Source organism: Octodon degus, unplaced genomic scaffold (assembly GCF_000260255.1).
Source record: "Octodon degus isolate 3935 unplaced genomic scaffold, OctDeg1.0 scaffold00065, whole genome shotgun sequence".
Lineage (NCBI taxonomy): Eukaryota > Metazoa > Chordata > Mammalia > Rodentia > Octodontidae > Octodon > Octodon degus.
The window spans coordinates 568578-587584 of NW_004524641.1; the positions used below are offsets into that span (position 1 = coordinate 568578).

Genomic DNA, 19007 nt, shown 5'->3' on the forward strand with positions numbered 1-19007 from the left:
ACACCTGTCCTGTTCACACCACAGTACCAACATCATGCACAGATCTGGCTCATAGGACCTGGCCTTCAGCAAATACTATTGAGGGAGTAAGGGTTGAAAAGAATTTTAAGCAGAAAGATGAGATGGCTCCATTTTGACTTTAGATAAATTGTTCCGGCAGCATGGGCAATGAGTGTAAGGAGAATAAAACTCCTTCCAATGGAGCAGAAGAGAACAGTAATGATGGGAAGAGGCCAGTAAGGATGGGAAGCACTGACTGAGGCCACTGGCCACAGCCAGTCGGGAATGCTTATGACAGCTATTGGCAGGTGCAATGTTTAATGCCTGACAGTTGAATGTCTGTGAGATGAACAAGGGAAGCAGGACGCAAGAGGCATGAGTCTTCATTGTTTCACTTAAAGAACCTAGGAAGGGCTGGGGAGATAGCTCAGTGGCATAAGCATCTGCCAGTCAAGAACAAGGTCCTGAGTTTGATTCCTATTATTAAAAAAAATAAAAAATAAAAACACACGAGAGAAATAGTCTAGGAGAAGCAAGTTCAGGTTTTTCTGGAAAAATATGTAAATCTGTTTCAAGATTTGCTTTCAAATGGCAGGTTGATCAATGGATACTAAGTTACAATTGCATAGTAGAAGTCAGTTCTGATGTCACAATAGGGTGACTGTAAATAATGTATTGTACATTGCAAAAAAAAGCTAGAAGAATTTTGGATGTTTCACTGTTAAAAAAATGATGCATGTCTGAGGAGATAGGTTTTTCTAATTTAAATATTATGCAATGTATGAGTTTATCAAAACATCACGGGGTACCCCATAAATATGTATAAGTTTTGGATGTCAACTTTTAACAAATTAGCCAGGAAGAACTGTTAATAAATTTTCATTGAAAAAAATCACCCAGCACCTCAAATTTTTAAAATATTTCATGATTAATAAAGCATTGGGTGAAACATACAAACTAAAAACATTGACACTTCCCTTTAAGAAAATGTCACCAAACATTTTGGCATAATTACCCAGAAAGAGATTAATCCTTTCCTTCTCTGGGCTCTCCTTTCTTGATTTTTCTTCCTGAGGTCTGGCTTTCAGGAGTGGCAAGCAAGATCAGTTATTACATGGAGCCTTGGAGACTTGGTCAGAGGTCAGGCGAGATCCTGGGGAGAGAAATCTTGCAGGAGGCAGGGAATGTAGTGGAAGTGGGAGGGAGGACAGCACGTGCGAAGCAAAGAGTACCCTGGGTAAAACCCACTTGCCCTTCCATCCCTGTGTCCTTAACTATTGCCTCTGGACTGGCAGAGAAGATGGCAGTTAATAGTTGTCACATCCATACTTATAAGTGTTCATGATTTATGTCATGTGAGGTTATAATTTCCTTCGTGTATAAATATGACCTTAGATTCGCTTCCTTAGCATCCCTTCTATTTAGTTTGTTTATAGGTTTTGTGGCTTTTAATGGCCTTTTCCTATAAGTAGCTGTAATTAATTTGACTATGATGCAAGTATTTCAATATTCATTACATTAGTGGTTATCCAGAATATTTTACCATTGTTTAATCAGGCATTGTTTTTAGCTCCCCTGTGCCGCTTGTTTAGTATAGAAGATAAATTTGTTCAAAGACAAACAGAGACAGTGCAGACTGTGCTTTCACAGATTTCTGCTTTGTCACTTGCAAGGAGAGGACCCCTCACATCTTTGAGAAGGATAAACGAAAGTTCCTTTCACTGTACTTAGAGTTCATTTATTATTCTGAACAAGGACAGCAACTTGTAGAATTCATGTCAGTTCTGATCTGTCCATACAAGGGTGTGATGCTGGGTTTTTCTCCCCCAAAATAGACTGTGGCTTAACTGTCTTCACCTTATTGTCCAATGTAGTTTGTGTGTAGAATTCAAACCCCTTCATCTGGGTAGGGTAGCAATTCTATTTAGATAAACCATCATTTTGGTAATTTTTACTTGTTCATTCTACCTGCGAAAAGATTTTGTTGCCACATTCAAAGAGTCCTACAGTAGGGCCAGCAAGATAGCTCAGCAGCCTGCTTAGGCAACCACAGGGACAGGAATTCTACCCTGGTACCACATGCTGCACCGGCCCCGCCCCTGGGCTCACTGAGCTGGCCACAGAGTCCGGGCATGGTGGTGCACGCCTGTAATCCAAGTGCTGGGAAGGCTGAAAACAGGAGAGTCCGAGCTGCACAGAGAGACCCTGTACTCAATAATCAAAAAAGACAGAGAGAGACCCACAATAAAGAGTGGATTTTAAAAATCACTCCTTAGGGAAGTAGAGTGGATCTAATAATGCTATTTTTTCTATGAAGTGAATGTCAGCCCATTATTAACCTTCTTTTCTGTGGCATTTTGAAGGCTTTGTTTTTGTTTTATTTCCCTTTTTCATGAAATATAAAGAAATTAAGAATTTGATCTGAAGCCACAGAGACATTAGATCTGAGTAACCTTGGCACTGCTGACACAATGACTTGCCTTTTTCCTCTGAGTTTGCTTAAAATATTAATGAGGCTCTTGAAAGCTTTCTGATCGTTTTTTGTTTTTCCCTTACATACATTGATTTTTATTGTTTTAACTTCAAGGATTCACATAACACAATTGTGTAAAAGTTCAAAAGTAATTTTCTTAAATTTAGCTTTTAAACTTTGAGTTTTCTAAAAGACTTGACTGCACCCCAGCTGACACAGCTAATGAATAATATAAGCTAATATTCATCAATCTTTGAATGAAATGACAATATTTTACTTTTGACAATATTGGTGTTGCTAACAATTGAACCCAATCTTTAGTGTTTTGGGGCTTAGGGTTTTTGTTTTGCCAGTAGCTATTGGTTTCACAAAGGATATTAGCGTCACACTTGTCCTTGTGCCTAAAAAAATACAAAATAAGAAATACACTACTCCTTTTATTTAAGTCAAAGTACGAATGAGCATTTGAAATTCTTAAAGAATGAGAAAAAGCTATAATTGAGATGTAGTGATAGGCTTAACTGCTGACACCAATGTACTAAGAACTTGTAAAGTTTGAGGATTTAAGTTAATCACTTATACGTAACTTTTCTGTTACATTGTAAGGATTAGCAATTAATAGTCTAACAAACACTTGAGAGACAAATCTAGCAATATTGGCTGAATCTGAATTCTTACTTCAATATTTGAGACACCTGAAAATTCAAACATAATTGTGAAGTTTCAAACATATTGTCACTGACTGACTAGTCCTGGTAATATTGATGAGGGTCAAATATTTTATTTCTCCTTTTTTCTTTTTTTCCTGTATTTAGAGCAGGGTATACAAGGTCTCACTACATAGATCAGACTCGTAGTGACTCTCCTGTTTTCAGCCTCCCAAGTGCTGGGATTACAGGCGTGCACCCCCATGCCCAGTCTCAATCACTGGCTCAGTGCACCCTGAGGGTAGGGATGACATGGCACACAGGGGATCAAACCCTGGCCACTGCGCTCTGCCAAAGCAGGCACTTTAGTCTGCTGAGCTATCAGGCCAGCCCTTGGTCAAATATTTTCAATAAATTATTATCTTTGGCAAAGAAATTATAAATGAGAGCATCATTCAAGAGTTCCATTTATCGATGGCCTTTCCTCTGACTGACGATCAAGCGTGGCAGAGAGGTGAGGGAGGCTGTCCCATCTGGCCTCCAGTCTCAGGGGTGGTATTGAAAGATGAAAGTGAAAGCCTAACTTGGAGAGTTGTTCAAAGTTCAGAAGGTAAATTTCTCTCCAAACTGACCTTTTCTTCTGTGTTGTTTCTCTGATTGACTGATCCATGCACCCAACTGAAATCTTTGGACCAGTTATTATGTCCTGGATTTTTCTCTAACCACAGCCTAACCCACATTGACTCATGCCCATATTGACTCTCTCCTGGATCACTACAGGAGCTCCCACTTGAACTCCTGAGCTCCATCAGACTTCATTCCTACCTGTCTTTTCCTTATGAGCTCTTCTTGCCCATACTACATACATGATCCATTGTCCCACAACTGATGTTCACAGCATGAGCATCTCAGCACATTGTGCCCTTGTTTAAAATCTGTCTTTGATTCTGTACTTCATCTAGGACATGTCTAAATACATTAACATAATTTACATGGCCAGCATTGGTCTGTCTCCAGCTTACCTCTTTAGGAACATTTCTCACCTCAGAGTAAACCCTAGTCAATACTGACATTTCAGGACATCAGACTTGTTATGGCTCCAGGCCTTTCCTTATGTGTAGTTATCTCTACTTGAAACCTACTTGGACTCACTCCTTTGCTATCTCAGTCCTGTTGCCAAGGTAAATCTTTTTCTTTGGGTTTTCAAAATAGGCTTTACTTTTTTTAGAAAACCCTACTGGACACCTATGAAAGAGTTATGTTCCCATGGTGTACGCAGTATTGTTCCTGTCCACACACCTATCTCTGTAATTTAAATGCCTGTATATTCAAGCAGGTACCTCATAAGGCAGCTTCATAAAGCCAAACACTCTGGGCTTCGTGGTCACTGTTCTTTCCTTGATACCTAACACAGTGTGGGCCATGGTGTCAGCCATCATTAAATGTTAGTTGGACATTTCAGTAAGAAGGCTTCAAATCAGGTCACTGGTCAAGGTAGAGTGAAGGAACTGAAAACCAAAGGAGATGCAGGGACATGGGAGAGATGTCAGAGGACTGGGAAAGGCAAGAGAGAAAGTCTGTCCTGCTTTATCCTACCATTTGCAAAGCCTGGAACAAGAAACAAATTGAGACTCAACTATGTGTCCTTTAAAGTTAAAACCTAAGCCAACAAGCTATAAAATTAGTCATGTTTTACTCTGCTACTTTGATAAATATGTAATATATGTAGAGATCCATATTAAGAGCATAATATATTTTATAAAACCTTTCAAGGGACTAGTATTGTTTTATATATTTGGTTGTTACAGGGTCTCACTATGCAACTCGGACTCATAGTGATCCTCCTGTTTTTCAGCCTACTCAGCACTGGAATTACAGGCATGTACCACATGCCCAGACTCTGTGGCTGGCTCGGCTGACCCTGGGGACAGGACTGGCATGGCATATGGTACTGGAGATTGAACCGTGGTCTGTCCCAGTGCTTGCCTAAGCTTGCCTAAGCAGGTGCTTTGGTCTGCTGAACTCTCTCGCCAGCCCAGGACCAGTATTGTTTTAGAATTCCTAGACACTTCAGAGCTCTGTGGAGGACATACAAGCACAGACTGTCTCTTATCTACCCCTGTTCTGCTACAGGACTGTAGATAAGCCAGTGTCACTGCTCACTGCTAAGCTCCATCTACATTTCTTGAAAATAGACATGCAAAGACCACTCTCAGGCTCGCATAGATATTGTTCACCTCCGTGGAAGGAATTTGGGAAACAGATCCTGGAGATGTCTTGAGGGCCACTAGGACATGGGCTGATGGAACCTCAGGGCCCCAGAACATGGCCTGGAAAGAAGGGAAGCTATAGACTTCATGTGGATGGTCTTTCTGGCCTGCAGACTGGGAAGGGCTGTATATCTAAAGGCTACTGCAAAGAGAGGACTTGGATTTGCTCTAGAGATTATATTCCTAATGCAAATCTGTAGACCTATATACTGTTCCCAAGAACTGTCTAGTACTTTACTTTCTAAAACTCCTATCTTAATAGACCATAAATATTGTAGATATGTTGTTCCTAACTAACCTTTTAACTGGTATATTTCCAGGCCATGCAACTTTCTGATCTGTTGATCTGGAAAGTGGTTTCAAGCAGTACTTAAGAGCACAGTCATCCACATGGCTGCACTGACAAAGGTTCTACAATCTGAGGTACAGGATCTCAGGATAAATCCTGAGGGCATTTCACTGACCTTCTCAAACCAAAAAGCTACAACTCTTGTTGCATAGGTCCTGCTTTACCTTGGTCTTAATCATCCAGTAGAAAAGTATGAAGATGAAATATAGGAAGTAAAGCCATGTTGTTATGTTGAGCTGTGGGGGACTCACGTCAATAATTTCTGACATTGCCAATTAAACAGAAGACCCAATGCTATTATGGGCTTCTGTACTCTTTTAGAATATTTTGCTGAGTTTACACACCTATAATATTCAACAACGGAACTTAAAAAAAAATTGGGGTATAACTATGAATGTCCATTTTGTATCTCTGTATTCAAAGTGGTTGGGATAGATATATAGTTGCATTCCCTTAATGAATAGAATGATTTTTTCTAATGGTGTTTGTAAGTAGGATCACAAGTCTGCATCTTGTACAGCAATTAACCACTAAGAAGAATATATGCAGTGTATTATTTGTTGAAACTGTACTTCCGATTTGATTTGAAACTGTCTCATTGCTATATGTTTATCAATAAAACTTTGAAAAGAAAAAAAAAAAAAGAGAGCACAGTCTTGCAAGCTGAAACACAGTTGAGTTTGGAATTGGTTTCAGTTTGGGGTTGGCCATTTTCTGGCTGTAAAGCCCTGGGCAGAGCCCTTCATGTGCTGAATAGAGGTAATAAAATCTTCCTCGGGGGTCGCAGTGCAAGTACATGAGGTGAAAGTCTTTCGAGGCTTAGCCCAAGCAAACGCGCAGTAGATCATAATGCTGTCATCGACATCCTCATAGTCACTGTCATCATTTTTACAGCTGTTATTCCTCATTATCTGTAGCTATGTGGCATCCTTGGGCAAGTCACCTAACCTCTCAGCACCTCAATTTCTTTACCCATAAAATGAGGTTTTTGGAGCAGAGAGTAAGATTCTGTCCGATTAAGAGCAAGATCTTTCTGGAATTTCTTCTTTCAGTTTATCTTGAACTTGAACTTGACCTCCAGGCTCTTTTGTAATTGGTTCATGAAAGTTAGCTGCCATGTATAAGGTTTCCCTTATGGGCCCTACTTTTATTTAACTTGATATGAGAAAATCTAAATCTTTTGTAAAAACTAAAATAAACTTTGGGTTACATATGTGGTTTATGAAATAAGTATTTATTTACAGAAAGATTCATTGTAGAGTTTCTGCATGTTTTTCTAGTGCAATAAAAATCAAATTTAATTTACAAGAAGGTATTCAGTTTGCCTACGTTTCAGAAATATATGCCGAGATTTTTAATCTCTTTGAATCACAAAATCCTTTAAGAGTTGATTAAATTTGATTCTTCTGTGGGAAAAATGTGCATGGTTGCAAATATTTGCAGACAATTTCTGGAGAGGAGAGGGGTCCACAAATTCTAAATTAAGAATCCCGGGCATAAAGCTGATACAAAGGCAAAGTCAATAGAAATGGAATATATTAGGATTTTCAAAGCGCCTCTAAATTTGGACTTCAAAACACCTGGGCATCTTGGAGCTCAGACAAACAATGAGAGAACTAACATTTATTGAAGGCAAAATCTGTGTCAGACATTGTGCTAAGCATTTTATATATGTTATATCCTTCTCCTCTTTCCAGACCTAAGAAAAAAACAGACAGGTGTTATTTCTGATAACCAGACAGAGACTCAGAAAGTAAACATTCTCCAAAGTCTCCTCACTAATAAATGGTAGAAATGACATTTGAACTGGGGTCTGATAAAAGAACTTCAGTTTTTCACATTTCTTTCTCAGCTTACAAATCTTTATTTAAAAATAAAAAATAGATCACAGAGATTTCTTTGCTTATGAACTTCTCATAAAGAACCTCCTGAAAGTGACTTCATGTCCAGGAGTAATCCTTTTTATTTATCTATTTATTTTTTGCAGAACCAGGGATTGAACTCCGGCCCTTGTGCTTGCCAGACAACCACTTATTCTACTGAGCTATCTTTCTGGCCCCCCTTTTATGCTTTACTTTTTTATTTAAATTTTATTTTATTTTATTTTCAGAGCTGGAGATTGAACTCAGGCCCTTGGCGCTTGTCAGGCAAGCACTTATTCAATTGAGCCATCTCCCCAGCCCCAGTGACTTCATGTTAACAGCCACCCCACCCCACCCCCAGTTTTGTGCCACCTCACGGGAGCTGTGGTGAGTGGCAGAAGTGATGAGCTGTCATTGGGACAGGATGAGGTAGGAAGCAGCTGAGGGATGATGGACTCTTGTCTGGGCATGACTCAAAAGTCCCAATCCCCTACGTGCCCCAGTAAAAGTTTCCGGCTGACAACTATATAAAACAGTTGTCAGTTCTTAGCCAAGGAGCAGGGAAGTGCTTGTCAGCTTCAGAATGTCCCATTTGCCAAGTCTCACGGGAGAAAAGTGAAGACAGGCCCCATGTGGAAAAGAAGACCTGCTCTTCTGGAAAGATTTATTACACCGGGTCATGTTGCAGGCCGTGGGTGAGGCTTGGTAGACTCCACTCCTTCTCAACTCATTCATGTTTTATAAGATAGCTAATCAATCTCTTAAAAAGGTAGGAACACCCAGAGGAATCAAGGAAGAACCTTAGAGGAATGCTAGAACAATCTGGGTCTTACTGGAATTCTCAGGGCTCTAAGCTAATATTGACCTATCTTCATAAACTTAAGGACCTTTCCTGTTACAATGAATGCTGTTGCCCTGTGTTCCAACTTGTCAAAACAGAGCATTCTTGCGAGTTGGGAATATGTTCACAGATCCATCTCTGGTGTTGAGTCATTTTAAGATATGCTATCTTATCACCTCAGTCTCCTGTGTCCTAGAAAATTGTGCTGTTTTCACAGAGATGTTAAAGGCACAGTGAGATTTGGTATTTAGATGTTGCTCATGATTCCCTACATGATCTAGAGCTGCTCCATCAATCACTTGCTGCTAAGTATGTCAGACCTTTATTTGGTAGTAGAGAGAAAAACACTACCTGATAGTGCTTGGGAGAGAAATACGCATATTTAGGAGTAACTGGCATCTAATATGTACTTTTCTATATGCTGTGAGGTAGTGTATAATCTAGGCAAGATAGTCTACTCATGTAAAGATGGTATCTTCTTATATCACCAGGCATAGCATAGCATAGAATATATATCCAGCCAAACTACATGGGTTTGAACAGCTCTGCCGCTTGCCTGATTTGTGACTGGGGCAAAAATGTACTCTTTATCTGTCCTGTTTTCCTGAGATAGAAAATGCAAGTAATAGCAAGTTCTTCCATTTGTGAATTTGAAGATTGGGTTAATTTAGATAGATGGATAGATCTCACAAAATAAATGCTAAGGTAATCACAATTGTTATGCAGATATGTACAGCATAACCAATCAACTCTTTCAGGGTTATTTATTTATTTATTTATTTACACTGGGAATCAGACTCAAGACCTTGCGCTTGCCAGGCAGGCAATGTGCCTATTGAGCTATATCCCTGGCCCAGATAATTTTAAAAATAAACTAGTCAGGCTGGGTGTGGTGGTGCACACATATAATACCAGCTCTCAGCAGGCTGAAGCAGGAAGATCCCTGTAAGTTCAAGACCAACCAGAATGCAGAGCAAGACCCTGTCTAAAACAAAAAGACAAACAAGAAACAAAGATAGTGTATCTTTAAGATAGTGCTGATATAAAATTTCTTATTTTCACCTTGAGAAATCTCTCACGAGGACCACTACCATTCTATTTTTCTGTCAAATCTATGGCTCAAGCAGTGGGTGCTCTGACATTAGCCCATGTGTGGGCTAAGGACCATGTACTTATAAATGGAAATGTGCATTAAGTAACTAGTAGATTGAATAATACATGCCTCACACATACCCAATTTTTTTCTACTAAATGTGTCTCAGCCCTACTGTGATAATGAAATACCACTTTAAATATCACTGACTTCATAACAGCATTGAACATAGTCATTGAATACTAAGGGAAATCGCACTAATAATAAGAACTTCTTGAAATCATTTGATGCTGAAAATGCATCTCATGCTAGAAAGGCCTGGCGACATATGGCCATGCGGTCACTCGAAATATGTATTGACTGCCTACTCGAGGTCTGGCACTCTGCTAGAAGCTAGAGTTGTGCACCTGGAAAACAGTTGGTACCTTATGGAAAATGTGTTTTAGGGAGAAGAAGCAGTAAGTTGCCCCTGGAGAAAGGCCTTGATGAGTTGTGGGAACTGAGCCGAGACACGGCCAGATGCATTGGGAGAAGAGAGTTACACACCTAGGGAACAGCTAAGGCAAAAAGCTTGAGGTAGGAGCTTGACAAGTTTGGAAAGAAAAGAAGCCATGGAATTCTGGAAGTCCACAGGGTCTTAATTAGGTGGTAACCGCAGGCTGCTTAAGGTGTTTGGTTGCCTTTAAGGTGCTGCACTGGAACAACAGTATTATCAGACTGGTATTTTTGAATGGTTGGTTTGGCTGCAAGGCGGAGAATCGCATGTAGATGATTCCAGCAAAACCTGGAAAAAGACATTATTTTGGTGACAGGGACAGAGAAAGGAAAACTTTTAGTCTATGTGGGAAGTAGAAAAACAGGACTTGCAGAGTTAGGCTGTAGATGCAAACTAAAAAAAATTGAGGGAGACCTTGGTCAAGGCCTGCTTTCAGGTGCAACTTCCTACCACCATCCCAAGCCATTTTGCTTCTCCTTTCTATGCAGCAGCTAATTACTGAGTTCATAATATGTCCCGGGCATAGCTCTAGGTGCTTACATGATGTCAGTGAGCAGAGGTCTCTGCTCTTGTGGAGGTTATGTTTTGTCATGTTGGACCTAAATATCTATGCTGGTCATTGGCACTAAATTTTGTGTGCCTTTGCATTCGTCTCTAATTGTTTCAAATCTATAATTTTCATGCTACGGATAGTCTTCATAAAAACCAAGGAACCTCACTACTCAGTTAACTGTGATGTCTAGCTCAGTCTAAAGGGACACAAAAGGAACAGTGATAGTATATTTTCTTCATAAATCATTTGCAGGCCTGCCTGCTTTCAGTATGTAAATTTGTGAAAAGACAAAATTGCAATTCAGATCACTGTAATGGAAATAATTTTTTCATTAAAAAGGGAATACTCACTTAAGAATTTAAGGTAACAACCCCCCCAATAAAAAATAAGTTAAAAAAATAACAACTCACTGGTGAGTGTAATTAAAAGTTTCTAAAAAATCATTATGTATTTGTCAAGGGGCTTCTGAATAATGGAGCTGAAGCTAATGAATCAGAAGCTATAGTCAGTTGAGAATTAATCTAAAAAGGTTAAAAAAAATCTAAAATGTATAATTGTAAGTAATAAAGATTTCTGATTTCCCAAAATTCAAATCTATAAACTTTATAAAAGACTTCCATTTTCTAAATTTATAATTTATAATACACAACTTTATTTTTTTCACAAATAGGACTTTATTTATCACTATTAAAAATCTGGATCTTAAACAGACTCTTGGACTGGTGGTTTATTTCCATCAGCGTGTTTATCTTTAGCTCCAGTCTCATTCCCAAGAGCCTTTCTGGAGCTACTACCTTCATGAAGCTCCATGAGTTTTCCCAATTCAAACTTGGGCTTCTTCAGCATCTTCACTTTTCTGATGAAGACATCATGAAGAGGGTAGATATACTGGCAAGCCTTTGCTATGTCTTTCCCAATGCTATCTGGAATCAGCTTATTGACCACTTCCTTCAAGTCATTTGTCTGCACCTCTCAGGTCATGATTTCCATCATCTTCCTCCAGATCTGGCAGACCTGCTGGTGCTGAGCATAAGAGGTCTTCCATATCTGATTGTTGCATTTTCTAGTAAACCCAACACAGAGTAGTCGAAGCAAATAACCATTGGTGGTCTTGACATTAACATGAGCTTTGATCAGATTCTCCCATTTTTTGATCATGGAACACATTCTGTCACAGGTGAGGTTCATAACATGGAAGTTAGTAGGCAGTTTTTGCTCTGCACGTCTTCAGTAATCAGCTTGAATTTTCTAAAGGCAACTTCATCATTCTGCAGATCAACAAAACTCACCTCAAACACATGACCTTTGAGCCCATCATATGCAATTTTGGTTCTTTGAGTTCTGGTGGTGAGTGTTTTTCCAATATTTCTTATGTTGAATGTAGCCAGCGCCCTCACATCATACCAGTCTTTTTTACATGGATCAACCACTTTCTTCTTGGCTCCCTTTTTGTAGCCTTTCATAAGGTGCTTGTTCTTGCCAACCACCATGGTGCTGCTCAGAGAGCCAAAAGGCAAATAACATTAACCAGATCATGTTCATCCTGGTAATGAAAGTAATTATCTGAAAAAGCAAGAAAATTTGCTTCTGGTTATGCCTTTCTGAGTATGTCTTAAAATATTGAAAAATAAAAGTTATGATTTTATGCTTTTTAAGGAAGAGCGAACATCTTCACAAACATCATAGGATATGGATTCCTTCTTAAGACCCCTTACAACAATAATGGCATCAAAGAGCTGGGGAGATAGCTCAGTAGAATAAGCACCTGCCTGGCAAGTGCAAGGTCCTGAGTTAAATCCCTGGTACCACAAAAATTAAATTAAATTTAAAAAATAATGGCATCAAGGTATTGAGGTGCTATTGCTGGTATGATGCTCTATCAGTATAGCTATTGGTAAGTTCATCAAGCTTTAAGGGCTAGCTCAGGATCTCAATGATCACTTATGACTTTGTCTCTATAGAAAATGCTCTGAGTTATAGAATAATGACTTTAAAACTAAAATTAAGAACATATTGGATTTGGGCTGTGGAGATAGCTCAATGGTCTAAGTGTCTGCCTGGCAAGAGCAAGGTCCCCAGTTTGATCCCCTGTACCTCATGCTATGCTAGGCTGTAGCAAGACCCTGTATCAACAACAACAACAAAAGAATACATTGGATTAATGAGGTATACTCTTACATGTGTTTCTGTAATTTCTCCCAATCTGTGTACCCTTGACCATTGATATAACCAATAGTAGGAAATAAAAGTCTGAACAGGATTTATGCACAATTCTTATTTAAAATTACCTTTACCTCACTCATTCATTCAACATATTCACTGAGTGTTTTTCTCTGGCAAGGGCAGTAGACAAACCTCAGCACAGGAAGTCTGCTTCCTAACCTAGGATATCTTAAAGTTTCTAGGGAAGAACACTCAGGTACAATAACATAATCAACTGTCTTAAGTACTTAAGTACTGTCATAAGTAACAGAGACATGTAAATGAAATGTGTTCAGTTCAAAGGAAAGCAAGATACTTTCTTCTGGAGGAAGAAAGGAGACTTCCTGGAAGAGATGCCATGTAAAATGCCAATTGATAGTACAGAAAATTTGAAAGGGAAAACATGAGGAAGAACATTCCGGAAAGTGATAGACTAAGAAAATGCATAGACACAAGAACCAGCTATCAGGCCGGGAGCACTTCTTGGAGAAGGACCAGGTATCTGAGGTATTAGATACAGAAAGTTGCCAGAGATAGAAAGGGGTGTGGGAGAGATAAAGAAGAAGAGAAAGAGAGAGGGAGAGATGGTAGCCCTGCTGTGGGGAGAGTTCTGTCTAGAAAATATTATAGAGCATATATAAAAACCATTCTCTACTCAGGTCAACAATTTCTGACATTGCCAGTCAAGCAGAAGACCCAATACTATTATGGGCTACTGGACTCTTTTAGAATATTTTGCTGAGTTTACACACCTATAATATTCAAATAATGGAACTTAACAAAAGGAGGGTATACAGACCATTGTATCTGTGTATTCAAAGTGGTTTGGATAGATATATAGTTACAATCTCTTAATGAATAGAATGATTTCTTGTACAGCAATTAACCACTAGGAAGAATGTATACAGTGTGTTAATTATTTAAACTGTCCTACCGATTTGATTGCAACTGTCTCATTGATATTTGTTTATCAATAAAATTATGGGAAAAAAAGAATGATAAAAAAATAAAAACCATTCTCAATAAGTATGAGGATGGTGGTGGAGGCCAAGGAGGCATTGGAATTGAATTCTATGGTGATGACCGGTAATTGTGGTAATAATGCTTATCATTAACTGAATCTCTCCATGTTCTGTGCACATGGTAAGAATTTACAGGCACTGTTTCCCTCAGGTCTCCTCAGGAGATATGATTATTGCTTTATTTCTACTTGTCACCTGAGAAATTGGGGCTTCATGTCATGGTGCCTAGCAAGTAGCAGCGTAGAGGTCTGAATAGGTATATTGGATCACAGAGCTTGCAGTTCACTAATGGGAGCCGTGGAAGATATTTCAACAAGCAAATGATTGATCCAAGCTTTTCTTAGGAATTCACTTGACTAGGGGATAATAAAGGATTATTAGCTGAGACTGTGAACCTCAGTGGAGGTTACAGTAATGGATGTGAAGCGAAGGAAACATATATCGTGATGATAACTAACTTAATTCAGGATATAGAAGGAATGAGAACTCAACTGTCACTTCACATTTAGAGTCTGTGTCACTGTGAGAGTCATAGTGCCAGGTAGTGAGGTAAAGACAACCACAGAAACATCCTTTGGCATGTGAGGCGAGAAGGTCGACTTGGGGAGGACAACATGGCTGTTTTAATTTTGTGCAGGTTGAATTCGAGGTGTCACTGGGGTACAGGTAGGAGGAGTCCAGCAGATGGGTGGAAATACAAATGTTAAGCTCAGAGAACTGGGGATTTAGATCCGGGATCACTTGTCACTGATGGTAGAGAGGTTAGAGGGGATTAATAAAAGGGAAGCAATGTCCTCGTCAAATCCAACCAAACTCTTCTCACCCTTTGGATGACTGCTTAGATGCTCTCTGCTGATTCTTCTTTCTATCTTTTTCTCCATAGAGACTAAACTTTCCTTATCTGATTCTGCCACTGCCCTTAGAGAAGGTAGTACAATGCCCTGTCAAATAGGGCTTCCCAAACATAGGCCTGTTTTAAGTTACAGGATTAAAAATGCAAATTGCCAGGGCTCACCTCTGCAGTGTGCTCCTGCAGGCCTCAGGTGGGACTTTGTCTTTCTTACTAGTTTTTAGGCAATGCTGGTGATTTGGGGACTATAGTTTGTATACTACTCAAGTAAACCAAGATGACAGGAAAGCTACAAATAAAGAACTTGGAAGTATGAAGGTACTAGTGTGCCTGATTTGGAAACACTGTCAGTATCAGGTGTGCTTTAAGGCAGGCAAAAGGATTGAAATACTTGCCCTAACTCCATGGAAGAGGAATACATTGAATGAAGCATCAGCATAATCGCTCCTGAGCAGAGGATTCTTAGGGGAGGTCTATCATAAAGAGAAATTTCAGTTTTAAAAAACAGTGGAAACCACCGCTATGACTGTAATTTTATTGTAGCTATAAAGCACTGATTGTTATGTGAGTAAGAAGTACACAATTGTTATTTGGGGTGGGAAATAAGTACAGACTTAGCATACCGTGTTCCAGTTAGAATGCTTTCTTCTCATCATTTATAACTTAACAGAGCTTTTTGGTCCCTGAGAAGTGCACCGTTTCTAACAGCTGGTCTTATAATTACCACTTTGATTGGCACATCTAATTATTTACTTAAGTGTACGTGCCTCTGGCACTTACTGTGCAAATCTGACGTAAGCAAATATACCAAATCTCAATTTGGGTGGCTGTAATTTTTTTCAGTACCTCATTAAAGAGTTGGCTGCGGTTAGCAAATGTGCTGGTTGGCACAATCGCAGGTACCAAATCCTTCTGGACATTTGCAAACACCAGTCAGGTTAAATTGCCTTCGTGCAGTCAAATACCCGCAAAGCTACCCCATCAGTGTCGATGGGAATCAGTGAGACAGCTCTCCAGCCAGAGCCGTACTGTGAGACGTGGCTATATCAGTCTTTCTGGTCATATGGTCAGAAGTCACTGATAGTATGATGAGACGCTGTACAGTGAAATTAGACGTGGGAATAAATAATATATCCCAAACCTATACAACTACTAATTTCAGTATAATTTTCCCTTCTAACTGAAATTAGATTTTTGACTCATGATGCATAGGCATCCTTACTAATGGTATCAACATTGTATTGTCATTTATTTTAATCTTTTTTTGAATTACATGCTTGAAGTCTTCATTTAAAACATAAAAATCCTTAGGAAAGGAAGAGTTTTTCAGACCTAGTCCTATGCAAACGAACTATTCTGTAGTAACAGAATATAAAGAAGGCACATGCTGAGAACAGATTCCTTTTTGAGTTAAAAAAAAAAAAATTAAAGATTTAGTTGCCAAGGTAGGCAAGGGGAAATCCCTTGAAATTTGATTCTGAAAATTCCACATTGTTAAAATAGATGCATGTTCTGAGAGAATTGAATTGTCCTGATGGGAGAGGGAGGCCAGGGTGTCTGATTTCTTGATTTCACTTTTACCCTGGCAGAGAGGTAATTTCTGCCTACCTGACTGCCACTTAGAAAAATTACCCGAGCAAAAGTAACTTGTCAGTCTTTTAGGATATATTTGGCCTGGTGTCGTCAGGAGGTAGCCTGCCCTCACTCTGGCATCAAGTTGCAAACACTATCCTCAGCGGTAATTAGAGCTAAGTGGCAATTACAGGTCGCAGGATTTGCTCGATACACTGCCTGTCGGCTGTTTCCTGGCACCAGGTTTCACAGGAGCACCACGTTGAAATGATGGAATTATTTATCTCTAAAAGTAATACTCCGTACAGGGCTTGAATGCAGACGGGAACGTGGGCTGCAATCTTGAAGCAAAGGTAAGCATAGCTGGCTGACCAGCATTTACACCTCAGGGAACTTTTTCATGGAGTATGTGACAGAGATATAAAGTGGTTCTGATCAATTTCAGAACAAGAGAAAAAGGTCCGAATTAGTACAAATAGAATTGACTAATGTCAAGAATTCCCTTGTCCAATAGTACTTTGATTTTCCTCAGCTGTTTGCATTTAAGTTGTACCATGGAGTCACTTTTCTAAATCCAATAAGGAGGTGGCTAATTTTCATATTTTCTTTCTCTCTCTGAACTATCATTCCTTTTCTTCTCAAGTTTGTCTCAGAATAGCTACTAGGCAAAACTGAGATTGGAGTTTAATCTAGGTATGTTAGAATCCTCTGTTCTCTTTATGAAGTATATTTAGCAGATTATTGCCCTTGTTCAATAATCTACATTCAGACAGCAGAGCAGTGGCCAGCAGCCTGTAATACAATTAAGTGATGTGGATGACTTGGGCACTTGTCACGTGATTTGTATGATGGGCATGGTTCAAACTTAATGGCCTCGTGTTTATTTAGACCGTTGGGCTCTGAAATTTCCCTGGAAACCAGGTAAGCCTAGTCCTCCAGAGGGAGCATTGGCTGTTATAAGGAAAGCTGTGTTTTGTGTGTGTACTCTGGCTGCTTGTGGAATTCTCCTTTCCATTTTAATGTCATCACTTTGTTTTTCTCATCTAAGAAAGCCTTTTCCTTTAACTTTCCTATCTGTAACCCATGGATGACTATCGCTGTTAAGAAAGGACTCAGAAAGTCTTGGCACAGGAAAGATGTTTTGATCTTCCAGCCCCAGTGGGATTCCAGGTGGTTTGGAAAATATTAAAAGAGCAGGAACTTCTTTTATTCTTTCATTCTCTATTGGTGGATTAGAGAGGTAAACACGGAGAGTTCAGTGAACTCTTGATAAAAAAAAAAAACCCACAAAAAACAAATTAGTAGGTTTAAGCCACAGTGCATTAATTTCTCTAAGGTCCTTTGAATTCTGTAATGTGTGACCTCTTCCCAGATAGTGTTGTTCAGCATATTTATTATAGCAGGCTGGCACCTGATTTTGGAAGAATTTGTTTCCTGTCCCACAATTACTTAACCCTATCCATCATTTTATTTGTCAGAAAACATGGAATGATCATAATTCAATTAAAATTTAAAAGACATCTTCTTATATATAAAATATGTGGAGGAAAGCTTCCTTATGTAGAAGTGCCCCATCTTTCCAGGTGAAATGGTATAGTGCTTGTGTAACTCAGGACATGATGCTGAATTTCTATAAAAATGCACCATAGGAGCATTTAAATTCCAAACTTGTCTCACTCTCGCATGTATGCAGATACCATTGCAGAAGCACACACAAAAACAATCCTTCTTTATTGTAATTCACGTGGCTACTTGAGACATCACCAGAAATGTGACTTAATTCAATTATTACATCTCGTACCAATTCTTGCAAAATTTTGCTCTTAATCTTTCGGTTTATGGGAGTAAAGAATGAAAAGGTTAATACAATACAGCTCCAAATCACAAGTTTTGTGAGGATCCTCTAATTTTGTTAGCATTATAAGAGACAGAGGCGAGAGAGGCAGGTGGATAGGAATACACATGTACAGAGACAGACAGACATACCAGAGACAGGAGAGATAAAAAGCAGAAAATGTTGAAGAGAGCTGCAGACAAAGAAAGACATCAGAAAAAAAGGCAGGAGTTAGAGGAAAGAGAGACACAAGTCCAAGTTTGGAAATATGTAGAGATTGGGCAATCTTGGAACTCGGGGCCCTTTCTGCATTCTCTTTAACTAGAAGCGTGCTTGTCAAGTTACATACATTGAACACTAGGTCCATTTTTATGAATTGTTTTCATCCATTTGTGCCTTTTTTAGAAAAAGCATTTGAAAGAAAATTGAGAACCTGGGCATGGTGGCGCACCCTGTAATCCCAGCTCTTGGGAGGCCATAAACAGGCAGATCACTATATGAGTCTGATCTAGTAGTGAGACCCTGAACACCCTGTAGACCCTTCCCTAAAATTAAAAAAAAAAATTAAATTAAATTAAAATTTTTAAAAACGTAACTGAAGTCCAGAAGAGACCAAAGATCATAAGAAATGTTCTAAAAGAAAATATGTCCATTCTTCTGCTGCCCTATAAAGTAATTCATTGAAAAGCAAGAACTCATGAGTAAATATTTTGATAAGATTATTTGCTTTAAAAATTGCTATGGGCTTAACTTTTAGTGTTCATTGAGGGGTAAGAAGTATCATTTGGAAAGCAAAAAAGGAAATTCCACAAAAGGAATATTTTCTAGTTTGTAAAAAGAAGATCCTCACTTGAGTTTGAGGCCAACCTGAGCTACAAAGTGAATTCAAGGCCAGCCTGAACTGAGAGAGAGAGACAGAGAGAGAGAGAGAGAGAGAGAGAGA

General features: G+C 39.1%; 1 protein-coding gene and 1 pseudogene across 1 annotated transcript in view; one reads left to right on the forward strand and one right to left on the reverse strand.

Annotated features, from left to right (window-relative positions):
* Positions 1-19007, forward strand: part of Znf385b (zinc finger protein 385B) — a 405545-nt gene that overhangs the window by 274054 nt on the left and 112484 nt on the right. The window lies entirely within an intron of this gene.
* LOC105742669 lies at positions 11287-12074 on the reverse strand (annotated as a pseudogene).